The sequence below is a fragment of the Calonectris borealis genome, chromosome 5, assembly GCF_964195595.1.
Source record: "Calonectris borealis chromosome 5, bCalBor7.hap1.2, whole genome shotgun sequence".
In the NCBI taxonomy this organism is placed as follows: domain Eukaryota; kingdom Metazoa; phylum Chordata; class Aves; order Procellariiformes; family Procellariidae; genus Calonectris; species Calonectris borealis.
The window spans coordinates 5,082,368-5,097,940 of NC_134316.1; the positions used below are offsets into that span (position 1 = coordinate 5,082,368).

At 48.9% G+C, this 15,573-nt stretch overlaps 1 protein-coding gene across 1 annotated transcript in view; it reads left to right on the forward strand.

The window, feature by feature from the left end:
• Positions 1–3,239: 3,239 nt before the first annotated feature.
• The window catches only part of KTN1 (kinectin 1), a 78,132-nt gene continuing 65,798 nt past the window's right edge, over positions 3,240–15,573 (forward strand). Inside the window, exon 1 of the mRNA XM_075150800.1 lies at positions 3,240–3,392. The gene's annotated coding sequence lies outside the window, so the exon portion shown is untranslated. The remainder of the gene's footprint in view (positions 3,393–15,573) is intronic.

A 15,573-nucleotide genomic window follows, 5' to 3' on the forward strand; every position in this document is an offset into this window, starting at 1 on the left:
TACTACTCCGAGAACAAAATTGTAGTCATTTTTGTGGCCTTCTTTAGCAGCAGTTGAAATCTTTCTGGCACATGTGCGTGTGATCTATTAATTTCCACTTCCTACCAATTGTAGGAATTCATGCTTGTAAATAGTGTAAAAAAATTAATGCAAATAAAGAGAGACAGAGAGAAAATCCAGCATTTGGTCATCTTTTCTTTCCTAGCTGGAATCAGTGAGGTGTTGAAACTTGCAGGGTGTTTGTTTCTGGCATTGATAAGGATCTCTCAAGTTCTTATATAAAATGCTAAATTAACAATAATCAGCTTCCGTGACTTACAGCCCCGCTACGCGCAGAGCTTGCCTTTTTCTCGGGCCTTCTCTGAATCCACAGATCTGAAGGCTTTTTCTCTGTGATCTGAGAAAGCAAAATGCCTGACAAAACTAATGACTTGGGGCTCCTGCGGCATTTTAAAACTGTTTCTTTTTCCCCATGAGTGGCTGCCTAATGTGACTGGGATTTCAGTGACTGTTTGCGTTATTTTCTCCCTGCAGTTGGGGATATTCAGCATCATTAGCCTGCCTGGCTGACCTGCGCAGCGGTAGCTCTCCAGTGAGTTTTTCCACCAGATTTCTCAGTCCACATAATCTAGATGGTTTATTGCCTTACGTATTGGGCAACGGTACACAACATATGATTTAAAAGCATTTTCAGGTTCTTATATCACACCTTATGCTGTGATGTTGTACCAAATGTATACGACAGATGAAGGATCAGAAATTTCTGAGCTGGTGGTACGCCGTATGTTTTCAGCTGAGATCCCGTCAGAGCAAGCAGTGACCGAACAGCGGGGCAATTGCCTCCAAGTTCTGGAAAGTGGAGGAAAATTAAAAGCTTCTGTAGCTGTAGCAGCTGGATTTGCTCTCTCTGCTCTTTCATTCCTGCTCAGCTCCGGGCAGGAGGGGCAGCCCTGTCCCTCCTCCGTCCTTCCCCGGCTCTTCGCCCCAGTTTTTCTCTCCTTGTTGGCAGGATCCCCTATACCCTGTCCATGGGGTGGCAAATCTCTTCCTGCTCCGGGGAAACGGTGATTTGGTGCTGATGCCAGATGGAAAACTCTGCTGTGAACAAAAGCAATGAAATATTGGCAAAATCTCCTGCTGCCAGCCCCGCCACAACCACTGCAGCTACCTAAGTGATTAATATAAGCAAAATTTGGCCTTAAATTTGCACCTTGCAAGCGTAGGGTGCGGACGCTGCCTTTGGCTGGCTCCCACGCTGCTCTCAGCAGTGCTCCTGCAAGAGCGGAGCGACCGGCCGGGACACGCTGAACCAGGGAAGCTCCGGGATGAAGCGGCAAAATGCTGCCTCGCCAGCTGATGGCCGGTCCCGCGTTCAAAGCAGCTGCCTCCTGCACATCCCTGCTCACGCTGCCGCCGGCGTGGCCATGCCTCCGGGCCCACATGCTTCCTCCTAACCTCACAGCTTCCATCAGCATCCTCCTTGCGCCGCTGCCTTTGTTTGCTCCAGATAGTTTGGAAACGGGGCGGTAGCCTGCAGCTGAGTGACACACATGGCTGGCGAAGAGGGTAATGATGAGCCCTTAGCGCAGCTCGGTGCAAATCCTTCTTTGATACCGAATGCTGTGGAGCAGTTGATGCTTTGGGACAAATAAACAAATTGTTTGCTCTGAGCAAGGGACCTGGGAGTTACACCAGAGGTCTGTAGAAATGATGGGAGGGTACGTGCAAAGCCCTGGGGCGATACCAGCCTCCCCACTTCACTGGGATAACTCCCTTTTGCCGACTGCCTCCCAGCTGCAGAGCCATCAGCCACTGTGGGTACCGCAGCCGGGCTCGGGACCAGCACCTGCACTGACCCGCAGCCACCGCTGGCTCAGTTGTCCTTGTCACCGCTCCTGTTGCCAAAAAAGGTGAATTTTCTTGTGCACAGGAGGTCGCTTTTTCCCCTGAATGTTTGGGACTCCGGGAAGCTGAGGGTTAATGTCAGTCCCCCAGCGATGGAGCTGGACGGGTGCCCTCGGTGGCTTCTTGCGCTGTTTCGTTGTCCCCAAGTAACTATATATGACAGAGCATCAGTTTTCATCCCCGTGGGTACCCACAGATCCGTGGTCAGCCACCGATCTCGCGCGCAAGCTGTTGCGATGTTTAAGGTGAAAGAAATCTGCCGCGCCAGCGCTTCGGGAAGGACCCACGTCAGAGGGAAGAAAAAGTCAGAATTTTAAGAAGTCAGAGCTGAAAAAATCTGGTTAAGCTCCCCCGAAATGCAGATCGGTGGGGCCGTGATTGAACGAGCCCCTGGTGCATCGTGTGCTGTGAGCAGGGCTGCTCCACGCTGCAGGTCCAGGCAGTTTTAAGGCAATTAAGGGAAATTTAGGGGCAACCCTTGTTCCTGGTCTGGCTGTGCCTGCCTGCCCCGGGCCCGTGGGTCCCCACGCCTGCCTGCTCCCGGGAAGGAGGTGGAGGGGGGTGGAGTGGGAGAAGGCTGGCACTGGGGGGGTTAGTTAGGGCGGGTGGGGGGTCTGGGTGGGTGGTCCCCGTGCGTGGGTGGGGGAAGGTCTGGGCAGTGGGATCCCTGCGTGGGGGAGGTCTGAGGGTGGTGTGGTATCCACTCATGTGTGGGGAGATCCCTGGGGATCCCCGCGTGGGGAAGGTACTGGGGGGGGATTCCCACACTTGGGTGGGGTCTGGGTGGATGTACCCACACGCGTGGGAAACCTGGGTGGGAGGATCCCTGCGGGTGGGAGGATCCCTGTGTGCGGGAGGTCTGGGTGGGTGATCTCTGCCCATGGGTGGGGTCTGGGTGGGGAGCTCCCTGGGGATACCCGCGTGGGGGAGGTCTGGGTGGGTGAGCTTCACCAATAGGTGGGGGATCCCTGCGTGGGGGAGGTCTGGGGAGTGGGATCCCCGCGTGAGGGAGCTCTGGGGGGCGATCCCCATGCACACGGGAAGGGTATGGGTGGATGTACCCACACACGTGGGAAACCTGGGTGGGAGGCTCCCTGCGTCCGGGTGGGCGATCCCCAATTCGCGGGGGGGGGGGTATCTCAGCGTGTGGGGCAGCCGGGGGCTCCCCACGCCTGGGTGGGCTCTGGCAGGGGTGACGCCGTGCGTGGGACAGGCGGGTGGGTGGAGGACCCCCGCGGAGGGGGATCCCCACGGGGGAGGCGGGGGGGCGGCCAGGGACCCTGCCGGGCGGGGCGGGGGGTAGGCGGCGTCGTCGCGCCTTTAACGGGCGGGGGGGCCGGCAGACGCGGCGGACGTGCGGTGCCGCCTCCTCCCGCCCTCCCTCCCTTCCTGCCCGCCAGCGCCGCGCAGGCACCGGCTCGCCGCCGCTCCGTCCCCGCTGTCCCGCTCCGCACGGCCTGGCCCGGCTCGGCCCGCCGCGCCTCACGGTGAGTCCCGCGCGGGGAGCGTCCGGCCCCGGCGGCGCGGAGGGACGGGCAGGGGTTGGGGCCTGCCCGCGGCCTGCCCGGTGAGGGGCGGCGGGCCTAGGCCTCGGCGTGGCCGGGCCGCGGGCGGGCGGCGCCGGCAGGTGGGCGGCGGGGCGGGCCCCGGGGCTGCGGCCCGGCCGGCGGGTTCCGGCGGCGCGGCCCCCGTTGCCCTCCCGGGGCCGGGCTGAGGGGGGGTGGTTGCGCCGCAGGCCCCGCTTGGGGCGGGGGGGAAAAGCCGCTCCTACCCGTGGCCGTGGGGCGGTGGGGTGGCTCCTGCTGCGGGCCTCCAGTCGCCGTGGCTTTGGGGCAGCGCAGCCCCGGCTGGGCAGGGGGGGATCGGAGCCTCCCGCGCACAGCTCCCGGTAACCTTCCCGAAGCCAAGTTAACCGGGAAAAACGGGGGAAAAAAATGATGTATCGGTCGTCTTCCGTTGGTCTGCGTCGTTACCTGCCCGCTGCCACAGGCACAGACCTGTGAAGGGCTGCTAGGTAAAAATTTACCCCCAAAATATGATTTATAAGAATTTCCCGTTGCTTTCAGACCCCTGGATAAGGTTAGGTGTGAAGCGAATGCTGCAGCGCCCGGGTGGCCTTGCAAACTTTAATGAAGCATTGCGCTTCGTTAAAATAGCCTGGCCCATTTTGTATTCCTGTAGTGGTGTTAACTGGGTGCAGTAAAACATACTGCTTTTTCCCATCTTCATAGGTTACGTTTGTCAGGGGTGTTTTATTTTTTAAAATTGCCCGTGCCCTTCAGTACAGCACGGGTATGGGTTGCACGCAGCTGTGTTAACCCCGGAGGTGTTAATACCCCCTTCCCTCTCCTCCTGGCAGCTTACTCCCTTGCTGGAAGCCTTCCTCCTGTGCGCAGGCGATTGAGGGGGGAAGTATAGTGGGGGGGAAGAAAAGTTAAGGTGGCAAAGCTACATCTTTTATATCCAACTAATTTCAATTGATGAAGTATTTTAATTAAGTAGGTGGTTGTTAAGAATAGCATAGCATCTTTCCTATATTAGGCAATGCCAGATGCTACTTTCTAGTGATATGCGTACACCTGTGTGCTTTAGGCTTGTTGGTTTATAACCTTTTTTCCTAAAGGCTCTGCTGTGTATTTTGAGATCATTGTTAGAAAAACTCAAAGAAGATAATTTCTTGCTTTGTGGAAGCAAGTTGTGGAAGAGGAGCTGAGCTGATAGTCTGCTGTAGTCCTTTTCTGTTTAAAATTCTCTCTTTTTTTTTTTTTTCTTTAGCGTTTCCATTGCTGCCTCTGTCCAACAACCCATATGGTATTTAGTAGACATAACTGACAAGTTCTATTTAACATCTCTTTACATATGACAAGGCAGAAATCTCTCGCAGGAAAGTCTGAATTGATTGCTGCAAAAGTTAAAAGGGGATTCAGTTCTCACGTTCCACCTTCTTTCACATATTTTTCTTGCCTGTTCTCTCGGAGGGTCGCTAACGTCCTCCTGTTTGGTTTGGGCTGGAAGCGTTTCTCTGCCTCGTGGACCTCTTCCCTATAACTGCACTGTAATTTCTGTCCGCGAACAGGCTATGCAACTCGCTTTACCACATATTTTTTCTCTTGCCTCATATGCTGATGCTGCTTTCTGCATACTGTGATTAAAATAACTTTTGTGTGTAACTGTAGCAGGGAAAGGTTGGGGTTTGGATAGAAACACTAATTCTCTGTTAGAGTTATTACCAAATACCTTTTTTGTGAGGTTTTTTTTCCACCTGCCCTTATCTAGCCAGTCTCAAGAAGATGTTTTCTGCTCTCAGAAGTAGCAGCAGCAGTAGGATATGAAGAACACAATTAGTTTTTAATTTGATCCTTTATACCCCGCTGTCGTAAAACCCCTATTATAACTTAGCCTGCTAACTATTATTATAACTTCGCCTGCTAACTATTTTGTTTTTGAAACCCCTTGAAGAAAAGGGAAAGACTTGCTCAAGCCTGTATAAAACTGTGGTGTTATTCCGTTAGCCATGTAACAGCTTTCCTTTGCATCATCCGCTCTTACTGTTGGAGATCAGATGGTTATGGCTCAAAAGTGTCTAATCATTGCTTGATCGTTGGTACTGTAAACCCAGGGTCAACAAAATCCTTCAGAAACTGGAATTCCCTGTGAACTTAAGAGGTGATGGGTATAGATTAAATATGTTTTTGGCCAAGACCCTTAAGCATAAGGACATGGGGGAAGAGGACATGTTTTATTTTAAGCATCAAACTTGGTTGCTCCTAATCCCTTCCCCTGCCGCTGCCAAGACACCCACCTCTTGCCATTGACTTTGCGAGAGCTTCAGCTCCCAAGTTTAGTTCCCTGAGCATACCCCAGTTATGTGTCTGAGTAAATAGCGTGCATCCCCCCGGTGCTGTCCTGGATGGGTGGGGAAGAAGCAGAAGACTGAGTGGCAGGAGGAGGGTAATTCTTCGTTCCTGCTGTCTGCTCCAAAAGCTGTGGCAGCAAGTGGGCCGATAACAACGCGGGAGCGGAAGAAAGCTCCTGATCAAGTTTAGTTTCCTGATGTACATCCGTGCTGTGGATGCCTTTCGTAACATAACTGCTTTTAAGGTGAAACTTGATCGGTTTATTCTTTGCCCCTATCTCTGCGGGAGAGCTGTTGGAGAGCCTCCTCTAAGTCTCAGAGCAATCACTGAATTTCCATCCTCACAATGTTTGTGGCCGGTTAGTATAATTTGTTTTTGTTCTAGTGTTGCCATTTGGTTTAAATGGTTGTTTTCCCTCCCTAATGTAATTAGAGGGAGCAATTGCATCCCCTCTTGATCACTTGTTGTGATAGGTCAAACAAGTGAAAGTCTTTAAGTCTCCTCCTGTTGTTCCCTCGTCAATATTCTCAGGATTTCCTTGTCAGTGAAAACCTTTTGCCTTTACGCATCAAAACCTTTCTAATATGAAGGGAATTTCATGCATCTGTGTTTAGCTCTTAAGCTTCCTGCTTTGTGTTGGCAAAACAGCAGGATTGGACTATTTTTAAAAAAAATGAATATTTTTGGGGGGCCTGCTCGCTGCACTAAGCTCTCAAACTTTTTGACATTCCTCGGGTGATTGTTTTAGGCTAATGAGACAGGGAGTTGCTGGGCTAAATCTGTCCCAGACAAATCACTTCTTGTTAATGACTGTGCATAAACTACGGAGATGATAGATTGGAGAATTACCAGCTCATGACTCTTAGGAATCTGTTTCTCCTCTCATCGTTATACAAGATGTCCAAGCAAATAAAACACATGATGCCTTTTAAAAAAAAAAAAAAGTATTTATTTATGTTTCTAGAAATGTAAAAGCTTCTTCCTGTTCGCATGCCTGAACTACAGCTGGTTGCAGGAGAGAGGGTACTTCTTGGCTTCGAAAACTTTCTATTTCTTGCCAGAATGGAGCCTCGAAGGTAATTTCATACAACGTGGACTTGTTGGCACTTTTTTCAGGCTGATGCCTCGGTCTCTGGTTTGGGAACACATCTGTGCCTGCTGGCGCAGCCACTGCCTGAGAGACTGGATTTCCTGCTTTTTTGCCCCCCCGGCACTTAATGGTGGCGGTTATTTCCAGTGAGTTCGGAGCGGGAGCAGCAGCCCTCGCATCGATAAGCACCGTATGTTGATCTGGACTCTGCTGCTTCTTCCAATCAAAGAATTGGTCTTTAGCTGGTGGGGGGGAGAAGCAGAGTGGACCCAGGTGCTGCTCCGAGCAGGGAGACAGTACGCAGGCATCCGCAATTCCTGCCATTCCTCTGCGGGGGTTTCCCCCCCCCTGCCCCAAGGTGAGAACTAAAGTAGCATCTGGGCCAGGTTCCTTGTGTTTGAACTTGTCTTCTCCTGGTCGCCGCCACTGCCCGTGTGCAGGAGTGCTGCAGTCTAATTAGATTATATTAGAATGAATAAGTGAATCTTAATAAATGAGCTTATGGGGGCACTGTCAGGTCTACTTAGGTACTGGGCAGAGTGCAGGCTTGGTGCGGTATCTATCCATCTAGCAAAATTAAACAGAGATCTCCTGGGAATGCGTACATTCTGCTGCCTTGCCATCTTGTCGGCCTGGATGCTCCAGCGTCTTGGTGCAAGAAATGCCAAAATCCACTCAAATATGGGCATTCTTTAATTGAAGCTTGGTGGGGAGTTGAAAGTGGAAGTCATGACTGTGGAAACTGTAATAATCTGAGGTGCTAAAGAATGCAAATCTCATGATACTTTTTAATACTTCCCATTTAACTAAAGGTGATTTTTTTTTTTTAAGTCTCTTAAATACTGTGGAAAACAGGGACAAAGAGGAATGGTTTCTGGTGCACATATGCACATGAAAACTCTGGAAAGTTTGTTCTCTGACTCTTTCTAAGACAAACAAAGAATACTGTCTCCTCTTCTTGCAACTATGATATAAAGAAGTAGTTTGGGAGCTTCAAGCCTTGAATTTTGCTGTGCAATGTGTGGGGGATGGGAGGGAGAGGAGAAAGACAGGAACTGTAAGGTTTGTGGGTTAATCAGAAGTAAAATAGTTACTTTTATGCAGCTCTCCTCATTTTCTGCAAGGTTCTTTTGTTTTTGTTAGCGCTTTGTGACTATTCCGCTTATCAAAATTCACAGCTCTAAATTCCTGTTACTGAAGAGATGATGTTCCTTTTCTTCCCAAGATGACTTATTTAGAAGAATAGCATTTTTGATTTTCCAAATGAAACCTCATCTTTGCTTGTAGGTCACTGAGACTGCATTATAACTCAGAGAAAGTGCCTGTAAATTAGTAATGTGGGCAAGCTACTCATTTTCTTGCACTAATAATCCCTATTATAAACAGTCTTGTCCTCTGCTAGCATTAACAGCTCCCTGCTGCTGTCAGTGTCAGGTGTGCAGGATTTTCAGTGGTAGTAAAGTATGGAAAGCAGCACTTCTTGCAGATTTTTGCTCTTTCCCATTGGGCACCCTCCCTCCTGGCTGATCCCGCTCCCTGTGCTGCCCTGTCTGGATCTGCTCGCAGCCAGGCAATCCTGCAAATCACTGCTCCGCTCGAGAACAGCCGGTATATCGCTAACCGCTCCCCTGCTGCAGGAAACATCTTTAAGCCCTTTTATGCTGTAAAGTTGAGGAAATAGAGCAAAACTCCTGGTTTCCTTCAAGTTGTAGTTGAATGACTAATTGAGCATCAGGGAGGGCTTTTTCTGTCTCAGAAGAGGTGTGTTGATGTTGTATTAATTGAATAGCTAACCTTCTCAGCCCGCCTGACTGGTGTCCAGCTCATCAATGAATGACCCAGGGAAAATAAAGCTTGAGTTCAGAATTATGTGGGTGTCGAAGGCTTTTAAAGCCTGGTATATTTATGCCCGTGATTCATGGTGCTTCCAAAAACAATCCAGCTCTCATCCTGTGGAGGGGAAGTACCTCGGCCCAGTGTTATCATCTTTCGTGTCACCTGCCAGAGCAATATAAACTGAACCTGTGTTATTTTGGGCTCCTTATTCCTTTGCTTCCAAATCCCACCCTGCAAGTGTTTCTTACAGAAGAAATGCTGGCTTCATTCTGCTTTGCACTCTCCTGTATGGACTGAAAATGGTAAGCAGGGTATTTTTTATTTCAGGGATGTGACAAATTTTAGTACATCTCATTCCTGTCTGATGTGAAAAGGTGTCTTTTGTCTGCCTGCAGTTGCACAGGAAGGAAGTTGTTGAGTCCAGGAGATAAAAGCGCTATCTCCTCCTCTGCGCGGGGGCAAGCTGCCTGCTCCTCGGGTTGGGCTTGGCAGTGCTCTGCTCCCGTCCTGCTTGTAGTAGGGCGGAGGGGAAAATTTTCATGGGAAAAATGTGAGTGGACTTGTAATCTATTTGCAAGTGCGTAGCTGTCAAGGAAGCTGATGACTAAGCTATTGCACAAGGTGCAGCTCTTCAGGGAGCGCACCAGGATTGGACTGGATCGTGACTGACTGATAAGAGAGCCTATAATACCAATCAGCTGATAATTTTATTATTACTGGTTTAATCTGACCACTGGCTAAGACTACTTTTTTCCTCAGCCTATTTGCCAGTGGGGTTTTAAGTTGAAAAGTCCATACTCGGTGAGTACAAAAGAAAAAGCCCAATTTATGGGAGGAAGTGAATGGTTTCAAGCCTCTGGTGGGGAGTGCTGGGTGGCAGGAGTGCTTAAAGCCGATCACTTGCATTCGGCTCGCATGGATCTCTCTCTGCCAGGCACCTGCCCTCTGCCCTGTGCCGCTGCCAGGCTCTCACACAGCGTTGTCCACTTGCCCCGATGCGGAGGCAGGATGGAGGGTGCTTACCCTCCCATTTAACAGAAGGGAAAGCTGAGGCCAAGCGCTTGCAGTTGAAGATGCCAAGAAATCACCAGCAGACCAGCTGCTGATGCTGTTCTCTTGGTCCCATTTGTGACCTGGCCTCCAGGGCATGCTGGGCTGGCAGTTGACCTGTGGGCAAGTCGGAAACCGCTCTTCTGTGGCGACCGAGGCTGTTCCCGCATGAGTCTTCCTTTCAGGGTCTCTGCTGTGGCGTGGGTGGGAGGCCAAGCCTGGTCCCCGAAAACGATGTTTCTTCCTGCCTCCCAAACTGGTTTGAAAGGCTGCCGTGATGATTAGTGCTGCTTTGTCTGCTAAATTGTTGCTTATGTTGCGTGGGGACATCCCAGCTCGGCTTTCATGTAGGCATTGCCTTTTTCTTAATGCTGTGCTGTGCATGAACCTTAAAACAGGTACATGAAACCAGTTGCAGCATCTCTTCTGCCCTTCTCCGTTTCAGCTCCGGGTATACCTGAGAGCAGGACGATGGCTATGGCAGATCTTACCTAACGGATCTTCCACAGGGCATTTTTCAAGTCTGGGAAGTGATCCGAGTTTAGCGGTGCTGTGCCAGGAAGGTCCCTTTCCCCTGGGGCTAGGCGGGGACTTTTCTGCCTCCTCTAACTTGCTGTCCTCTGGGGAGACTCGGCACGTCCTTCTCTTGGACCAGGCAGCGTCTGCAGTTCTCAGTGGGGTGTGGTGCTGGGAAGCTGGCAGAAAAATGGAGTTTATGGGTGAACGCTGTATCCCGTGTCACACCTACTGGACCTTTGCTTGTGTAAATACCTCTTGGCAGCATGTGTGGCTTCAGCTGTGATGGACTGATAAAGGACTGTGCTGCTTTTTCTCTTTATGCTGCCTTGTTTTGTATTTACAGCAGTGGTGGTGGAGGTCCATCAAAGCTTCACTTCTCCAAGTTCAAACTCTGACCAAGGAGGAGCTGTTTGCCCTAATGTTTGCTGAGAAGGTGTCCTCGCCAAGCCTGTCCTAGCGTGGACAATGAGAAGCATTGTCCGGAAGAGAGGCAGAGGTAGCATCTCAAAACTTTGGGAACTACTAAGCTGCAGAGAGGATTTTTGGAGGTTGTGTTAGGATTTTACTGGGTTCCCTGGGCTTTCCCATGGCAGTTCAATGGGGGTACTGACAGTTCTCCCTTGTTACCTTCATCTAAGGTCACTTCCATATCTACAGCCTGTGCTACACTACTGCTAGGATTGGGTTGCGTGCTAAATTTAGTAAACCTCTTTACAGCTTAGTGTGTGCGTGTGTATGTAAACCCAGATTTTTTTAAAGTAGCTTTTAATGGGTTAGAGCCTAGTTCAAGATGCACAACAAAGCTAGGCTTTCTCTGCACAGGTGGCAGTACACCAGGCCAGTTGTGGGACGAACAGGTACACTTCTCTGCCTCGGTGTGCTTCAACACATGGATTCGGCAAGGTGCGGAGCGCGGTGGGTGGGAGGGAGGGTGGCTGAGGCACAATTACGACTTGCGTAACGTGGTCTGCAGTCTGAGGCATGTGAAAAGTGCTAGCGAAGGGGTTAGGTTTCAGAAGTTTTAAAAGCTTGTGAAAATTCTTGGTCAGATGTTTCCATTACAAGCCTGCCTTTTCAGTCCCTCACCCTCGATCTCCCCGTTTCTACCTTTTTTCCATGCTATTTGTGTGCCAAAAGAAGAATGTCTTGGCTTCAGGTCTGGTGTACCTATTTCTAAGTAGATTTCTTAATCCCTGCTCCCCATTACAGTCTACTGGAGTAATAGTTTGAGGTGTAACCAAAGTTGGAGGCAAGTAAGTTTAGGTCTGTGTGGTTGCAGTGAAGTGTTTGTTCAATCCTTGCGTGCCAAAGGAGGAGCAGATTGTGGGACAGCAAAGCAAGGAGAGTGAGAACCCAGAGAAGCATGAGAGAAATGACCTCAATTATTCTGCATGTCTGTTGCTGAGCATTTTTAGGCCTTTTTAACAAGCTGGCATGTTTTCGAGTTCAGATCAGTACTGTGCTGATCAGTAAAGCTGAGTGCGTTGGGGAGGGTGTGCGTGCATGTGTTATGAGGCCATTTTTGGGGGAGAACTCCGGGGTGTTGGATTATTGACTTGAACCCCAAATTCTGAAAACAGTGAAGTGTGTATTAGAACTCCTTTTAGGCAACTCTTACAAGCTTGGTCCTTATGGTCACAAGCGGAGAAAACCAGGAAACCCTTAGAGATGCACTTTGAACACATCTTTTGGGGGGTTCTTGTGTGTTGTCGTCCAACTCCCAACATTACCCTGTATCTGGAGTTACGCAGTGAACTGGATTGTGGAACTGGGGCCAGTATGGCTAAATTGCAAGGTCTGCTGCTGCTGCTCAGAGAAGTGTCACCAAGCCCCAGCATTGCTTACATGGGGAATCAACAGCCACATGAGGAAGGTGGTAAAAGAAAGCTCCTTCACCACATAGCCCAGGTATAATTCAAGTGTGTTAAGCAAGTCTGTGGAGGAGCTGGAGCCTTTTCCCTGATGCCAGAGGGGAGCTTAGTCTGCTACTCCGGGTGTTTAAGGCAAGATGCAAATATTGCCTTGGATTCTGCCGAAATACTGCACTGGTTCCTGAGTGCATGTGAACTTAAGCTGCCTGCGCAGAGCCTGAAAAGTCCATGTGCTGAGATGATGCTAACTGTGTATCACTTCTTTATGTGCAAGTACCTTCAGCAGACTGTTAAATGAAGCACAGAGAGGTTAACAAGGTGAAAAGAAACCTTATGGAGAGAAATGTGCGGCGCTACCATTTGGGAACACATATCCTCAGTGTGGAAGTTGAAAGGATGGTATCTTGGTGGAGCTATAGCCAGTGAGGTCCCTGTCGTAGTGTAGGAGGTGTTTTGGGTAGATAAAGTGAGCTCTTAGTGCTGCCCTCGATAAATGGGCTACGTGGAGTGTCTCGAAGGAGAGCGGAGAGGGACCTTACCACTTCACCTGGCTCAGGAGGAAAATGACCATTCAGCAGCCATTTCTTAAAGTTCATGTTGTGCTTTTAAATTGAGTTAAAAGTTCCAGCTCATAATGCAATTTATACTTCGAAATACACTGGGGTAACTTGTATGGTGCCAATGCTGTAGGGATTGCTTCTAAAGCCTCTTTTGTTCCTCAACCATTTTGAAACTTTATTTCTAAGAGTATCAACAGCACCATGTTCTACAGCATAAGGGATCTGGCTTGGATATAGAAGTGCTATCTTTATGCCTGTATGATAACATACTTCAGGATAAATGTTGAAGGACAGCTTTGCTCTGGAGCAATCAAGCTAACTCATACCTGCTGTGGAGGTCCTGGCGATGGGAGTCTGTTCAGCCTTCAGCTGGTGCAAATTTGTGCTGGAGCAAAAAGTCAAAATATCAGTGTTGTAGAAAGCCCATTGTCAGCAGAAGCTTCTGTGTCCAAATTCAGTCCTGAATGTACCTCTGCACATTCCCTGTGTTTGAAGGGTTTTATAAATACAGCATGAACAATGTTTTAGTCTGGCAAATGATTTTAAATTTCATGCACAGTTGTAATAAAATCCAACCCTCTTTTGCAGATGTTGTTCCTGATGTGACTAGGGATTAAAACTCATTGATTGCTACGAACAAAAGAGTGGTAGATGCCTCTTGCATCTGTTAAAACATGTTCCCTGCAATCCTAGGGCTCTGGTTCACCTCTGTAGCTAAGTGGCAGAAGTGGTGAGTAGGAGTCTTCTGTTGCTGCATGGCCATGTGAAATAAAATACAGCACCCAGGCTCTATATGGAGGCTACAGATACCTCGTTACAGCACTGAGCACCTCGTCGTATTGATGATTGAGAGTGTTTTTTCCAGCTTGCAGACAAAATGCATTCATGGCTTGTTGCTACCCATTTGTTCCTACGCCAGCGTTGTCCTCTGGCTTGAACCCCACCCTGCAAGGTATGAGCTGGAGGAAGCCTAGCTGTTGGGTATGGTCCCTGTTCGCTTGGGTGTAGTTCAGAGCAGGGTAGCTGTACGTGCACAGGGGGAAGCCAGGGTAGCAATAATGCCTGCTCGAGCCTGGCTATTTATATTTACTGATGTTTTTGTGCCTTTTTGAACCATGACTGTGGGTATACAGTATTAAAAGCAAAAATAGGCATGCTGATGCAGTGCTTACCCAGCTGTGCAGGCTGAAGAGGAGGCAATTCCAGCCTGGGGAGACTCGTAGTACTTGTACTTCCTAAGTCCTAGTTTGGTAGTTGTGCTGTGCATGTTGATGATAACTCTATTTATGATGCCTCTATTAACTTAGAGGAACTTTGACTTCTGTATGTTGAGTCTGCATTCCTCCTATTATTTAGCCTAAACTGAAGTTGCCCTTTTAAAATCTCGGGGTTGAGAACTAACTGCATAACCCTGAGTTTTAAACTCTTGGCATATTTGAGAATTTATTACCACTCTGTAAACTTTGATTGTTTAACTGATGGATACTTTTTTCCACTTTTTCTTTTTCACAACAGGGAGAAAAATCTTCCCTGTTGATTTCATCTCCCTTTCCAGCTGAAGAATTATCAAGACTTAGCCTGATAATGGGGCATAGCAATCACGTTTCAAATGCTGCTTTCTGATGCTCTCATTTAGCTAGGTCTGTGCCACATATACAGTAATTTTGATGCAGTAATCACACTTTCTTTCCCTTTAGAGAAAACTGAAATCACTCAACTGCTTAGACATAATGTGTGCAGTAATAGTATCTTAAAACTTCAGGTAGTTAGAAGAAACCACATGAAAGCATCTAGATCTGATATGATTCACAGACACTTAAGGGTTTTGATTTCCCTCTATGAGTTAACAACTCTCTCCTTTAACTAGCAGCCTGCTTCCAAGGCAGGTCAATCTCATTTTCCTCTAGGAATTCAAATACAGGAGAGCATCCGCCTGCTGTCAGCTTCTCCTTTTGTCCATTGCTGTTTAACAATAGGATCGTTGAGTCACCGAGAGGTTAACGAAGCACTTTTTTTTTTTTTGTCAGTGGTCCAATCTCTTTGTATAGCTGTGTCGAACAGCAGACTGAACAGACATAATGGGAAAATCTTGTTGGTGGAACCATCAGGGTTGTCATTTTGCGATACCAGGGTAAAGACCTGCTTAAGCTTCAGGCTTCTACCTGTGTACGGGGGTGACTGATTACAAATCCCTCTGCAAGAACATTAAGTATTAGTTTCTCTGCATCTTTTGCACTTAACAGTGTTGGAGCTAGGGAGGTATGAACAATTACAGTTGGTTCAGCAGTAGCTTCCCATTTAGTATTTAAAATGGTTTTGTTACAACAAGTCTCTTGGGGTTTGGCATTAGGAAAAGAGTGAATTGTAGCCCTTAATTACGAAGTGCGGGAACAATTGCAGCCGGACAGACAGGCAGCGGTCCAGCTCCTCGTACTGAGCGAGCAATGTTTTGTGCTGTGCCATCTCACTGCACAAATGACCGTAGCAGGCTGTTGCTAGATTGATTGGTTTTGATCTCTTTTAGGAAGAGGTTTGAAAGCTCTAATTTTGGGTTATCACAATAGTCCTTCAGGCTTCTGCCCTGTTGCTCTGAGCAAATCTGTTACTGTGGCTGCCCCAGAGCTTCCCATGGAGGCAGCTGGTGGGGGAGTGCGGAATTAAAAAACAGCGATTAAATCCAGTTGTACTGGGACATCAGTGGCTTGGCTTGTGTAGGTGCTGGGGCAAAGTAATTGCAAGTAAAGCTTTGAAGGCACAGAGTTTTGCTGGCAGCCCAGCCCCTTTGCATGTGCAAGGGATGGGGAGCTTTGAGGAGTTTGGGGGGATTAAGCTTGGGAAGGTGTGGGATGGGGTTGTGCTCTGTGGCATGTGGGTGAGCTGTGACT